Source organism: Palaemon carinicauda, chromosome 3 (assembly GCF_036898095.1).
Source record: "Palaemon carinicauda isolate YSFRI2023 chromosome 3, ASM3689809v2, whole genome shotgun sequence".
NCBI lineage: Eukaryota > Metazoa > Arthropoda > Malacostraca > Decapoda > Palaemonidae > Palaemon > Palaemon carinicauda.
Window position 1 is genome coordinate 19,364,763 of NC_090727.1, and position 13,664 is coordinate 19,378,426.

General features: G+C 33.5%; 1 long non-coding RNA gene across 1 annotated transcript; it reads left to right on the top strand.

Annotated features, from left to right (window-relative positions):
- Window positions 1–10,586: 10,586 nt before the first annotated feature.
- Window positions 10,587–11,623, top strand: LOC137636855 (uncharacterized). Its single transcript, XR_011043260.1, has 2 exons — window positions 10,587–10,981; window positions 11,433–11,623. It is a non-coding gene; the product is annotated as an uncharacterized lncRNA (long non-coding RNA).
- Window positions 11,624–13,664: the final 2,041 nt, after the last annotated feature.

The window sequence follows — 13,664 nt, forward strand, 5'->3', positions numbered from 1 at the left end:
GTAAAATAGAACATATTTATTATTGGAGAGAGATAGAGGAGAGCGGAGGTAGGTCTGGATGTTAAGCATGATTAGTAATGAATGGATTCTTATCTTATAAGGAACGTACATTTCTCTAATAATATACTGTTATTAAAAAAAAAATGAGACAGAGAGGTTGATGAGGAGAGCAGCATATGTGAAAGATATGATTGTTTTTCTGAAACAAGAAAAATATGAAAGTAACTGGAGATTTTTTCATGTAATTCTAGAAAAGGATTGAGTTTTTATTGTTATCTTCATCTTTTCATCTCACGGCGGTGCATAAACAGAATCACAGACTCGTGTCTTTTGCCTCCATCTCCATCGTCACTCTTCTGGCCAAGTCGAAATAAATCAACAAAAGTGTCGTTCCAGCGGACTCAGTCGTCCTAAGGAAGATCCTTTCGTTTTGAATGGCATCCAACTTCCAAATTCTTTTCTCATTTCTTTTTTATGATTCATCAGCAACTCACTGTTGCTACCCAGACTTTTTCCCACATTTTAGAATTTATATAAGCGAGTTACCTAATAGGCTGCTTACTAGGTCAGTTAATTATTGTAATTTTCCGCATTGCATTTTAAGAGGAAGTTTAGATAATTTAGAGGAGGTCATCATTGTCCTTTGAAGTAGAAAGTAAATTTGCAAACGATACATGTTTGTAAAGAAAAATTAGATGGTATGTTGACTTCTGCCTTCAGAGGAAATAACCATGAAATTTGAAATACGCAAATAACCACTTCCTATTAGACAAGCATGGGGAAAGAAACTGATTTGAATTGGTTAAGATACTTGGGAGGGAATATATGATCATATATGAAAGTATTCCAGAAGCTATGTATTTTTTAACATTTATTAGAAATACGCTCTATGATTTCAAACCAGGGACAAAATTAACCGCAGTAAACCAACAGCTAATCAATCTCGATCAGATTGATATTGTGGTGACGAAAGGGTCATTGGCCAACCAATTGTGTAAGCCACTATTAATTCTAAGCAAATCAACCCCCATTACAATTTTTTTTCTTATTATTGTAAATACTTACTTTTTAGTAACATTGTTTTTGGTGTAGAACAGATGGTCATTTTTAATCTTGGTGACAATCTTAATCCAGTTATTTGCAGTAGTAAATCTATTAACCTTATACGTCTTCCAAAATATTTTCTTCGTGGGTTATAGCATGGAAGTTAACAAAAGAAGCACAAAGAAAGAATCCCATAGTTATCCATCTCTATTTCTGGCTACCATACACATAGTCTTTTGGACAGTGCTGATTTTCCCCTTTCAAGGAACATTGTCATTCTGTCATTGGATTTCTTTTTGAAGAAAAGAGCATCAATAAAATGACTGCAAAGTGAAAGTAAAAGCCACTGACTCAAAAACTATAGCAAAAGCCTGTCCATTACCTTAATATTAGGCAAAGGCAGTTGCACTGACGCGTAAATGCAAATTCTCCAATTTATGAATAGTCTCCAACATAAAAAAGCATGAGAAGTTAAAGGAATCAAAGTATCTAATGAAGACGTTAGATATATTCTATTCTCTCTCTCTCTCTCTCTCTCTCTCTCTCTCTCTCTCTCTCTCTCTCTCTCTCTCTCTCTCTCTCTCTCTCTCTCTCTCTCCAAATAACTGAAAAGCATAAAGTAATAAAGTTCAAGAATCAGGTTCAGTTTCATATATGATATTACTTCAACATTTCTGCAAAACCCCTGTTTTAATTTCTTCCATAGAATTGTTCCAGAGCTTAATGAATATTTTGCCCAAATAAGGTTTCTTGAAAAGGGCTTGCCAAGGCTAAAATTTAGTTTCTTTCCAGTTTGAATTAATTTTCCAGAGCATTTTCCCCGTTTTCGCACTGCTCAGAGATTTGCGGTTATTTTTAAGCACCCAGTCTATTTCTCGTAATTTTGTCAGTGATCTTTATAAAAAAAATATTCGAGAGAGATGAATAACCCTTTTAGAATTTTTGATGAAATACCTGTACGTGAGCCTATAATTCTTTTTATGTATTTTTGGACAAAATGTTTTACATTCCAGCAAAAGACGATTAAAACCATTCGCGCACGCTTCCACTTTGAAAATATCCAAACCTAGTTTATTTTAGTGAACAAACTCTTAATTATTTATTCACGCCTGCGTGTATTTCTTGCTGTGTTTCAATTGAGGATTCATTTCATTATTGGCTCTACTGATCTTCGTGTATGCATGTTCATAAATGCTCTTTATAAAGCTATATGATAAGGTAGTTGATTTAATTGCTTTTACCACTATACCACAGCAAGTTACTACCGTTTCCAGAGGCCGTGTAAATAGTGTCTTTTTTTTTTATTTTTTTTTTTATATATAAATAACTCCTAAAATAACTGATGGATTTCCATGATATCAAAGCAGGGAGCGCTTCATACAATGGCCTAATTTTGGGAAATACTGTGCATTGCCAATTACGTTTCATTAACTTTTCTACTTTAAAAAATGAGGCTAAAGCCAGTCTTAGCCACCCACACATTCGCAAAAGTGATGACGTCCCTCAGTGACGTTGTTATAATGTTTCTTTCCCTGTACCTCCCATCCCCAGAATTGTTAAACGCCTGTTTAACTCCATAGATAATTGTCATATGACCTACCCCAGGCAATACGAAATTCTTTGTCAGTAAAAGTTCAGCATACCTAGTAATGTGATTCGTGACTTTAGACTTTACCTAAACACAAGACCAACCTTTTATAAATACCCACTCACTTACATTGAAGATCACGAATGGGACTTATGACAGGAGACGAAAAAAGCCATGCTAACCCTACACTTCGCACTTCAAGAGAGTGTTGGTAAAGCAATAGAAATATAGTTTTCTTTAGGTTAACCGGTAGGACTCATTCTTCCATACAACACAGGTTACTCGATACATCAATTGCCAGGAAGAAAATGACAGAGAGCATTGTTTGATATAATTTATCATATCAATTTCACCAGAGAGAGTAGCTTGAATTCATTAGAAGGTAGACTTCTAAAAGATGTTTCATATAAGGGCATTGACATCGGCCATTTGATAAGTTTTGAAATCATATATATATATATATATATATATATATATATATATATATATATATATAGATATATATATAATATATATATATAATATATATATAATATATATATATATATGGGTGTGTGTGTGTGTGTGTTCATACATACATAAGATTTATTATATTTCAACCTATAGTTTTATATATTTATTTACGTTATAAGTACCAGTACCTGTTTTTGTTACTTAAAGGTATGTGACAAATATCATTGCGACTTTGTCACTGGAATTATACCAGACTTCAATTAATGAACCAATCAACCTTACTTTGAGAAATCCATTGACATTGTCTACATGCCAAGCTGATATACTCGTATCAAAGTATTCATTAGCTTTGCTTTTCCAAAATGATGTTATCACGAATTGCTGGAAACCATAGATTTATGAGGGATGAAAGAAAAAAAAAACAAGAAATGGACACTTATACATTCTATTCATCATCACTCTCAAGGAAAAAAATTGTTTTCTATTTCTACTAATGTTTTTATTTTATTATTTTATTTTATTTTTTAGTCGCAAATCTAAAATTTGTAGGAGTCTGAGTAGAATATCTCTTAGTGCGATTCCACACCCCTGTTTTAAACCTCTTCTATTGTGTTAGAAAATTTGTGTTACCCATCTAATCATTATCTACTACCATAAAACATTTTATTGCTCTTCCGGCTCATTTTATATGTGCAATACACAGTCTTTCCTAACAGGGATTTACTCTGTAGCCTAATAACAATGGGAATGAAGGAAAGAAGGCAAGAAAGGAAGGGGGAGGAGTACTAGGATAGCCATAGGTGTAAACAACTAAGGAGGGTTGGGGGAACCTCTGCGTCACAGTTACGTGATTAAGTAACACTTCTTGGAAACGCTCCGAAGGAAGGGAAGAAGTTCCTCTTTTTTCTAAGAGTAAACGGGTTAATTAAGCACATCTGTCAATTCATTGTACCACCAAAAATTAGGCCAATGTTTGAAACATTCATTGCTGTAGTTTCATGGAAATTCATAAGCCGGTTTGTTAGATATTTGGGAAAAACACTATTACACGGCCTCTGTAAACGATAGTAGTTGTTAAATGTTTATGAGAGAGAGAGAGAGAGAGAGAGAGAGAGAGAGAGAGAGAGAGAGAGAGAGAGAGAGAGAGAGATAAATGAACATGTACTTAACACGACGGGATTATGCTGCATTAACTAATCTACAAAATGTTTGAAACGTCTTGTAACGAAGGTCGTTCGGGAAGGCACACTTCACTATCCTGAATTCCCCGCAGTAATTAAGGATAAGGGTTTGAGTCCCAGGATTCGTATGATGAGGTAACCGGCGTAATTGCCCATTGAATGCTAAAGGGAGAAGGTGACGGAAGATATGGGAGAGGTTTCCAGTAGACTGGACTCGAAAGACGCCCGGTAACGGAGGTTCCAGGACTAATAGATCACGGAATTTCCAGGACACTCTAAGGCCCTTAAGAAGGGTCTTATTGTTAAAAGGATTATTAATAAATTCTCTACTATTTCGTCCTAAAAGCTTAATTTCAATTGCCATAGTTGTAGCACTATAACTTGTGTCTCACGATTTGTTTTGAAGTGTTCTCTGACAGAGAAGTCTTTTTCTAATACAGGCAAGTGGTTCATTGACAATTTAAGTTGCAACACTTGCATTAATGGTGATCGTAATAATCATTTTAAGGATTATGGGTTATTTGTTATGATCGCCCAGCAGTTAAAGATGGTGTTATTAAGATCACAACAAAAGGAATTAACTTCAGGAAAAAGGAAACATTGTTATCTTCTATGTGAAAGAGATTATCCACGCATAATGGACATGACCTATTATTCTGCTGTAGAGATATTTATTATACTAAACAACTGGAATAACTCTGTTGTGAATAATCCTGGTGACAAGTTTTAAATGATATGTGTAAGATTAGAAAATTTACTGTCAATTTTGTTGCTATCTAATAAGATGAAGTATGTTTTTGATTGCTTTCATTGTTATATTTGTTAATTGTTATGTTTTCTGTTAAAGTTACATGAAAGATCTTTGGCTTACATTTTTGTAACATCATCACAATATAATTCTTTTACCTTTTGCAAAACTTGAAAATTCATTAAGATCCTCGTTTATGATACAGTTTTATTTGCTTCCAGAAATGATAGGTATTTTTATGTAATGAAATCTTAAAATCCCCTATAATCATTGACCAAGTCCCATTGCCATTGAGAGATGAGAAATAATTCATGAAATCAGGAAATCCTGCTTGAAATATACAAACCTGAATAACATTAAGGAAACAAGATCGAAAAAGTCAGACAAGAAGCTGTAATCTACATCACTGAATTTTCATTTCCGCTTAGATAGGAAATGGGTATTAGAATGAAAATATAACAAATTTGGAATTACGTATTAAACTTAAAACAGGATTTTTTTTTCTTTTTTGTGTGAAACAGCGCTTTTAGCCTATTTAGTCATGGATGCAGTTGGCCCGATTATAATAATAGCGGGAATAAATTACCCTGAAATAATTACATTAATTTAAGCTTAAATGTAATTACCTGTAATGCATCAGAGGGTTTTACTTTATGTAAAATATATTTTTCATGTTTAGTTTTTTGTGCTTAGTTTCATTTGTATGTGGAATTGGATTAAACTAATTAGATTGAGATATACATGAGCTTGTATTTACCTGTGCAATATTCAAACTTACTGTCTCATTCATACAGATTTGATCTAAGGCATGTAATTTAAATTTCCGACCTTCATGCACTTTGATAGATGTATAATTTTTGGTATTCTTCTGTATATCACATGGATTTCCAGGTTATTACTGACTTTGCATACATTGCAAAATTATTTTTCCGCTTCCTTATGTTTTAATCCTGTTGACCATTCCATTCTTGCCGAGGCAATGCTATCAGTTTTTATGAGGGATTTTTTGTACAGCCCCCAAAAAGGATTATGAATTGAAAGATGGGTTTCTTCTTCCAGCAACTGATTTTGTAACATCCACAAGTTTACTACATCTTAGTATTCGCCGAGCTGAGAAGACATTATCCAGATGAATTGATTTTAAATCAACTTTCTCTCTACCTCCTGCTTAATTTGAATGAACTCTTTCACTCCTAGCTCTTTCATGGTTATCTCTGGTCAGGGCTTGTTATTCGAGCAGCAGTCATATGTTCCTTCCTTTAATAACCTTTCCTCTCTTAGGAAGCTAATTGTTCTATATAATGAGTTAATACTTTTTTATGCTGTGGTTTCTGTGCTATCTTCGCTTTTGTGATCGTTTTAAACAGAAAGCCTATACAACAGCATTTGGACAATAATCTTTCTCGCTGTACTTTACGACCAGCCAACCGACTGACGATTTCCTTGTATTTTGACCCCTGGTATATGAAGTCCCAAGGCATCCATCTTTGTTCTTTACCGTACAAGTTCTCACCTGAATTGTTTTGTAAAAGAAGTAACACTATCTTTTAGGACTTTATTTGCATTGATTAAAGTATGATAGCAACACTGCAGTTAAAGGAGACTTTTTGTAATGTACATTTTCGGTACAGTTCTCTCAAGTAAGTTTCATACAATTCTGTACTCACAACAGGACGTTTGTATGTATTCCTTATTGCAGATTGTATAGATACTATTTACACGGCGTCTCTAAAGGGTCTTTTATTGCGTGTTGTACGTAGCATCGTAATTTGCTTCTGCATCTATTAAAGTATTAAGCATCATCCAAATTATGAATTTATTTCTAATTTCTTATAATTTAATGGCGAATGTTTCACTCATTGGCATAAAATGACAGATGGTTGATAAGTAAGCAAAGTTCTTTTTCATCGCTTCAGTCATTAAGTAAAATTATAATGATCTTGATATTATGTATTTTTCATTAACAATTAGTAATGTCTTCGACGCCACGTTTTGAATCACTTTCAGATAGTTAGAAATACTCCCGAATCTTTTGTAAAAAATTAATCCTTGAGAAGAATTCGTAATGAATTCTTGTTCACTCTGTTCTTGGCCAGAGTTACCGCCAACGCATTCATTTTCTTTCTGCTTTCGTAATGTCGTTTTGTCTTTACAAAATGAATCTTCTTCTTCTTCTTCTTCTTCTTCTTCTTCTTCTTCTTCTTCTTCTTCTTCTTCTTCAGAAGTGATAGATGGAGGAAGTGTTTCCTTAAACGTGAGATGTACGCAAGAATCTTGTAGACACAAGAATCACCTCTATTATGATGATGATGATTATTATTATTATTATTATTATTATTATTATTATTATTATTATTATTATTATTATTATTATTATTATTATTATTGACATTGCAAAATAATCTGTTAATTATTAGGTAAATTGGTTAATCATATGTCCTAAGGACTGTGTAAAAATCTGTTACATTTCTTGAAATAGAAGTGGAGTATAGTGTGGAACGGTAAAGAACAGTATGCTGTATAATAATGGTAAACTGTTTTGAAAACAATTTTGAACCAATGCATATAAATTGGAAATCAACGTCTTTCATGATAAATAACAGGCACAAGCAGTGAATGGCTCAAATGAAAATTGAAATCAAGGACATTTTTTTTTTCTGCCAGAAGAAAACTGCAGATAATAAATGACAGAGATATAGCACTCGAGCCCGAGCTATGATTACAACCTTTATAATGAATGGGAAGCAGTAAATGTGCATAAATTATACTTTTTTGCAGCATCATTAAAAAATCAAAGTTATCATGCCCTTATACTTATTAGCTAATGTTTCATCGTTACCTCCTAAGGATATTTAAGGAATGGAAAATGCAAGCAAAAATTATCAATATTGATAATTTTTGCTTGCATTTTCCATTCCTTAAAAATCCTTAGGAGGTTACGATGAAACATTAGCTAATAAGTATAAGGGCAAGATAACTTTGATTGTTTAATGATGCTGCAAAAATGTATAATTTATGCACATTTACCTTTGGTGGAAATACATTGTAAATAAGGTCCTGTTAATGCCTAATGACCTGTTAGTAACCTATATCAAAACATTCTCTCTCTCTCTCTCTCTCTCTCTCTCTCTCTCTCTCTCTCTCTCTCTCTCTCTCTCTCTCTCTCTCTCCAAAGTACAATTTTCACATATGTATTTTTCAATTAGGCCTATTGTTGTATTTTGCGAGAATCTAAATTAATAAGTACTTTCCATTAATATTTCTGTTATAAGATACTTACCTCAAAATACAAATATATTTGTAGTTTAGTACACCCCAAAGAATACAAGGTGTTATTCCCATGGTTGTTATCAATTAGAAGTATTACTCCCATGGCGGTTATCAATTAAGTAGTTCATCCCAGACTAGTTTAGGAATTGTAACAATGGGCAACACGAATTTCGTTACCTATGAAAATAATGATGTTAATTTTACAGGAAGGATGATATCCTTAAGTGAAAAGCAGATTCATATAAAAAGTAAAAGGTTCACAAATATGTTTGTATTCACAGGTAACAGTGATATTTAGTTTGTTCCTTATTCACTTTCCACCTTGAAATGTTCACGTCTCAAAGAGGAATAAAGTTCCCAATACAATTTCATGAATACCGAAGTCCGAGAAAGGGAGACATTTTCCCCATTTGAGTTTTGACCGTCTGATTCCTTGATTAAGATACTTCGGTCAATCGTCGAAGGAAATTAATGGCAACAGGAGGGGGAACGCCCCGAAGGTAATGCCAAAGGTTAGTTCTATAACGCCAAACAACCAACTACGAAAAATTAATTACGTGAATAATATGCTTTGTTTATGAGGGAAGATTTTTATTAGCCCTCATATTTAATTCATCAGGTGTTGTTTTATGTTTAGATTTACAAATAACATTTTACCAATCGATGAAGTGAATTTATTACACGTCATATTTTAAGTTAACATCAGTAACGTCACTAGAAACCGGTTTATATAATGCAGTGATAAGTTATTTATGATTTAATGTTTTTATTTTTTTTTTTATCTTAGACTTGATGGATATTTTTATACTTCATGCTTTAAGCTTTGTATTTACTGTGTGTGAATATATAGATACTCAACGTAATGATGTAATTATTTTGCCTGAAAGTTTCATAATGAGTATGAAAGCCATCAGTGTTGCAAGTCAAAATATTGTATACCATAGTTTGCTGCGAGGTTAATCGCACTTGTATTTGTTTACTGCCTACGGAAATCAACCTCTATCAAACGTGGGTGAATGATCTCTTAGAAACTCACAACTTCTGCTCTGGAATACTTCAATCAATGAAATGGTGGCTGATCGAATGTAGGTTCAGTTACCAGATTGCTGGAGTTGATGTGTAGAGGCTTCACCAAACCTTCTGTCTTGGGTGAATTGCAGACTTTCCAAGATTTTCAAGTTATACACAACAACGCAATATATGTGATACAGCCGTATAGTTAATGTTCTGTAAATATCTTTGAAAGGCTATTTGTTTTATGAAGTGAATTGTGTTCCAATTAAAAAGCAGAAGCTTCTAACGATTCAAATGAAGCCGTCCTTCAGAATAGTCTTTGCACCAGTCAGCTTGAGAGTGATTGTGGTGAGGAAAATGGTGACCAGTATGTTATTTCCCTGAGTGTGTACAATTTGTTTCACTAAGAGGCAGAATGTAGTTTTTTTTTTTTTTTTTGTGGGGATATGATAAGTCCTCTTGTGTTAAAGGGACTCTATTAGGTCATGTTATTTCAATCGGTATTTATTAAATAGTTTTGAACTGAAAGAGAGAGAGAGAGAGAGAGAGAGAGAGAGAGAGAGAGAGAGAGAGAGAGAGAGAGAGAGAGAGAGAGTGTTACAGGTCCTTTGGCCAGCCAGACAGTACCACACTGGATCCTTCCCTCTGGTTACGGCTCATTTACATTTTACCTACACATACATCGAATAGTCTGGCCTATTCTTTACATATTCTCCTTTGTCCTCATACACATGATAACACTGAGATTACCAAATAATTCATCTTCGCTCAAGGGGATAACTACTGCACTGTAATTGTACAGTGGCTACTTGCCTCTTGGAAAGGGTAGAAGAGACAACCTATGGTAAGAAGATCCTCTAGTTTTGGGTAGTGGCATAGTCTTTGTACCATGGTCTTCCACTGTCTTGGGGTAGAGTTCTCTTGCATGAGGGTACACTCGGGCGCACGATTTTAACTTATTTCTCTTCCTCTTGATTTTATAGTTTGTATTGTGAAAGATTTATTTTAATGTTGTTAATGTTCTTAAAATATTATTTTATTGTTAATCAATTCTCTTTTAGTTTATTTCCTCATTTCCTTTCCTCACTGGGATATTTTTCCTGTTGGATCCCTTGGGCTGCTTTTCCAACTTGGTTTGCTGCTTATATATATATATATATATATATATATATATATATATATATATATATATATATATATATATATATATATATATTTATATATATATATGTATATATATATATATATATATATATATATATATGTGTGTGTGTGTATATTGAAAAAACTTCAAATTATTAATTTGAATATTTAAGTATTGATACATTTGGCATACAGAAGTGTCGCTAATTGCCCCTTTGCTTTTAGATAGTAACTACTATACAGTAGTTATATCCAGTTATATCTGCCTGCCGTTAACGTCGTTGTGAAGTTTTTTCACACAGCACCAGTCTTCAACAACCTTACTCGGGAGTGAGGAGGAGCAGCTCTCTTTCTCTCTCTCCCATTATTCAAGTGGATTTTAGGATTTATACCAACGCTGGATTAACTATTATGAATTTTTCCTCTACCATGGAAATAAGTACACACTAATTCATCGAGGATGGGATCCGGACGCTGCTTAGCGATGATCGTCTGTTAAATGATTTTTTCCACACTCGCCAGAACTGATATCGCAACAGGGTAAGCATAAGGGGCTTTAATGCTTGTTCTTGCGTTACATATTCTATATGCCAGTGTTTTGAGAATAATTTAAAGTATTTTAATTAATTAAATTCTTACTAGATTGAACCTGTGATTTCTATGCAGTCTATAAATTTATTTAAGTATTTGACAACTCGTTAAATTTGCTAGTTGTTTTACTGATAATTTGAGAGCTGTTGTGATTTAGTGGTGATTTGAGCAAATATTTACGTGAGTGATTTCGTGATTAGTTAATTGCTGTTTTCGGTGATTCGTTTATTTCAAGATTTGATTTATATGAAAATTGTAGATTTTAGTCAGGCGATTACAGTAATTGATATTTTGATTAGTGTTGAATTTTTGTTGATTTATTTTAGTCATTTTTTGTTAGTGTTGTATTTATTGTTCTGATTTTTCCCGTGGTTGATTCTCCTCTACTTTGTATTTTTAGCGGATGAGTGAAAGGAAGAAGGTTAAGCCCTCGCAGTTGTGAACCTTAAAATCTCTTATAATAGTGCATTTCGAAGACTCGTTTACGTCATTCCACCACCAGCTGCTACAGTGAAATTTATGTAATTTTAAATTATGTATTCGTAAATGTGTAACCATTTAAATTTAAATTTATTAAATATTTAAAATGCATTTTTTCCATCTCTACCTTTTCACTTAAAAATGCAAGGTTTAATGATATGATCGTGGTCATTACATATTGATTTTATATTTACATATGTAGACCACCCCCCATTTTTTCCGCTTGGTCCTTCGAACTTTTGGATTAATATTTTTAAGCACTGGTGTGGAATGTTGGTCGTTTCTAGTTGGGCTGTGTCCGGGTCCCCATCCTCTCGCGTTATACGTGTTAATTTTTTATTTGAAAGTTTATTTGTGCGGTGTTTTCTGTTAGATAAAGATGGCGGAATCGGAAAAGCGTGAACGTACTACTATACGCCGTAAGGTTAGTGTATTGTATACTAAATTGTGTAATGCTGTTGATTCTTTAGATAAAGCTGAATTACAAACAGAATTGAGTTTTCTGAGTGATTACAGTCAAAGATTGCAGACCTTGGATGATTTGATCTTGACTAAAGTTAGACTGGACTCCTTAGTTCCGCAGGAGGATTTGGATAGGCAGGATTCTGAATGTGAGGAATATCATCGTAAAATTAAATTACTGTCAAACAAAATGCAATCTCGACTTGATAATCTCTCCGTACAGATTGATAATAAAACTCCTTGCAGAACTAAAATTGATTTGCCCAAGTTGAATTTGCCTCGGTATTATGCAGATTCTAAGGAAGATAAATTTACATGTAAGCGATTTTTTGAAGTTTTTGAACACTTGACTGCTCCGTATAATTTAAATGAAGTCGAGAGGTATAATTTACTTGAGCAGCAATGTCATAGTAGAGCAAAGGCTATGATTAGTTCTATAAAGGTGTCCCAGCAAACTTTTGGTCAGGCTAAACAAACTTTGATCGCAGCATTTGCTGATGAAATGCCTCAGAAGTTTGTCCTCATTAAAGAGTTAACTGACTTGAGGTTTGTTTGGGGCAAGGATGATCCATATATTTTTTATGCTCATATTAAGAAGCCGATTGATGCAGTGATAGATAATGCTATTGATTTGGACACTGTTATGCTTTATTTTGTGTGGTCTTCATTGCCTACTAAATTTCAAGATATCATAGTTGCGATCACAAATAAGTCTCATCCTACTTTAGATGAGGTCACTGGTAAATTTTTGGAAGCTTGCAGCAGGTATAACGCTCAATTAAACATTAGTAAAGAAAGTCCATGTAAAACCGCAGTGTTGGCTACTAGTTTGAATACTAGTTTAACAAGGAGTTTATGTATGCTTTGTAATGCTAAAGATCACAAAATTGCCAGTTGTACAAAGTACTTGCAAGTATCTGATAAAATAAAGCGATTGAAAGAATTGCACAAGTGCTTTAAATGCTTAAAAGCAGGTCATAATAGTAATGAGTGCAGATTTCAGACGTCAGGTGTATGCTTCAAATGCAAAAAGGGTAAACACTGGAGTTTTTTGTGTAGTTCAAAGCCAACAGATTCTAGTAATAGTAAGCAAACTACCACAAAGGTGGTTAATGTTGTCGAGAGTGTTAATGAAATACCATCAACTGTTACAGCATCTAGTCATTTGGATATTGTTGATTCTTTATTACCATTACTAACAGTGACGACTGAATATGATCGTGTTAAAGTGGATACAGTTTTGGATTCGGGTAGCCAGAATTCCTTTATTGAGGAAAGTTTAGCAGATTTTTTGAACTTGAAGGTAGTAGATCCTAAGATACATTTGATTATCAAGGGCATTAATACTAATCAAAAGATTTGTACCAAGTCAGTGAGTTTTCCTTTTAAGATTGGTGATGTAAGTTATGAAATTACTTGTATTTGTATTCCTAAGATTAAAATTCAGATGAAAGCTCCTCATATGTATAAATTAATAGAACTGCTAAGGCAGAATGGTAAAGAGGTTGCTTATGATAAATTCAATGGTGTAAACAGAATTCATGACATTGATGATATAAAGCTACTGATAGGTGCAAAGGATTGGCATTGTGTGATGAGCATGGAGAGTGGAGTACTAGGTCAAAAAGACAGACTGACTTCTTTTTACAGAATTAATGATAAACTAATATTAATTGGTTCTATTTCTGAC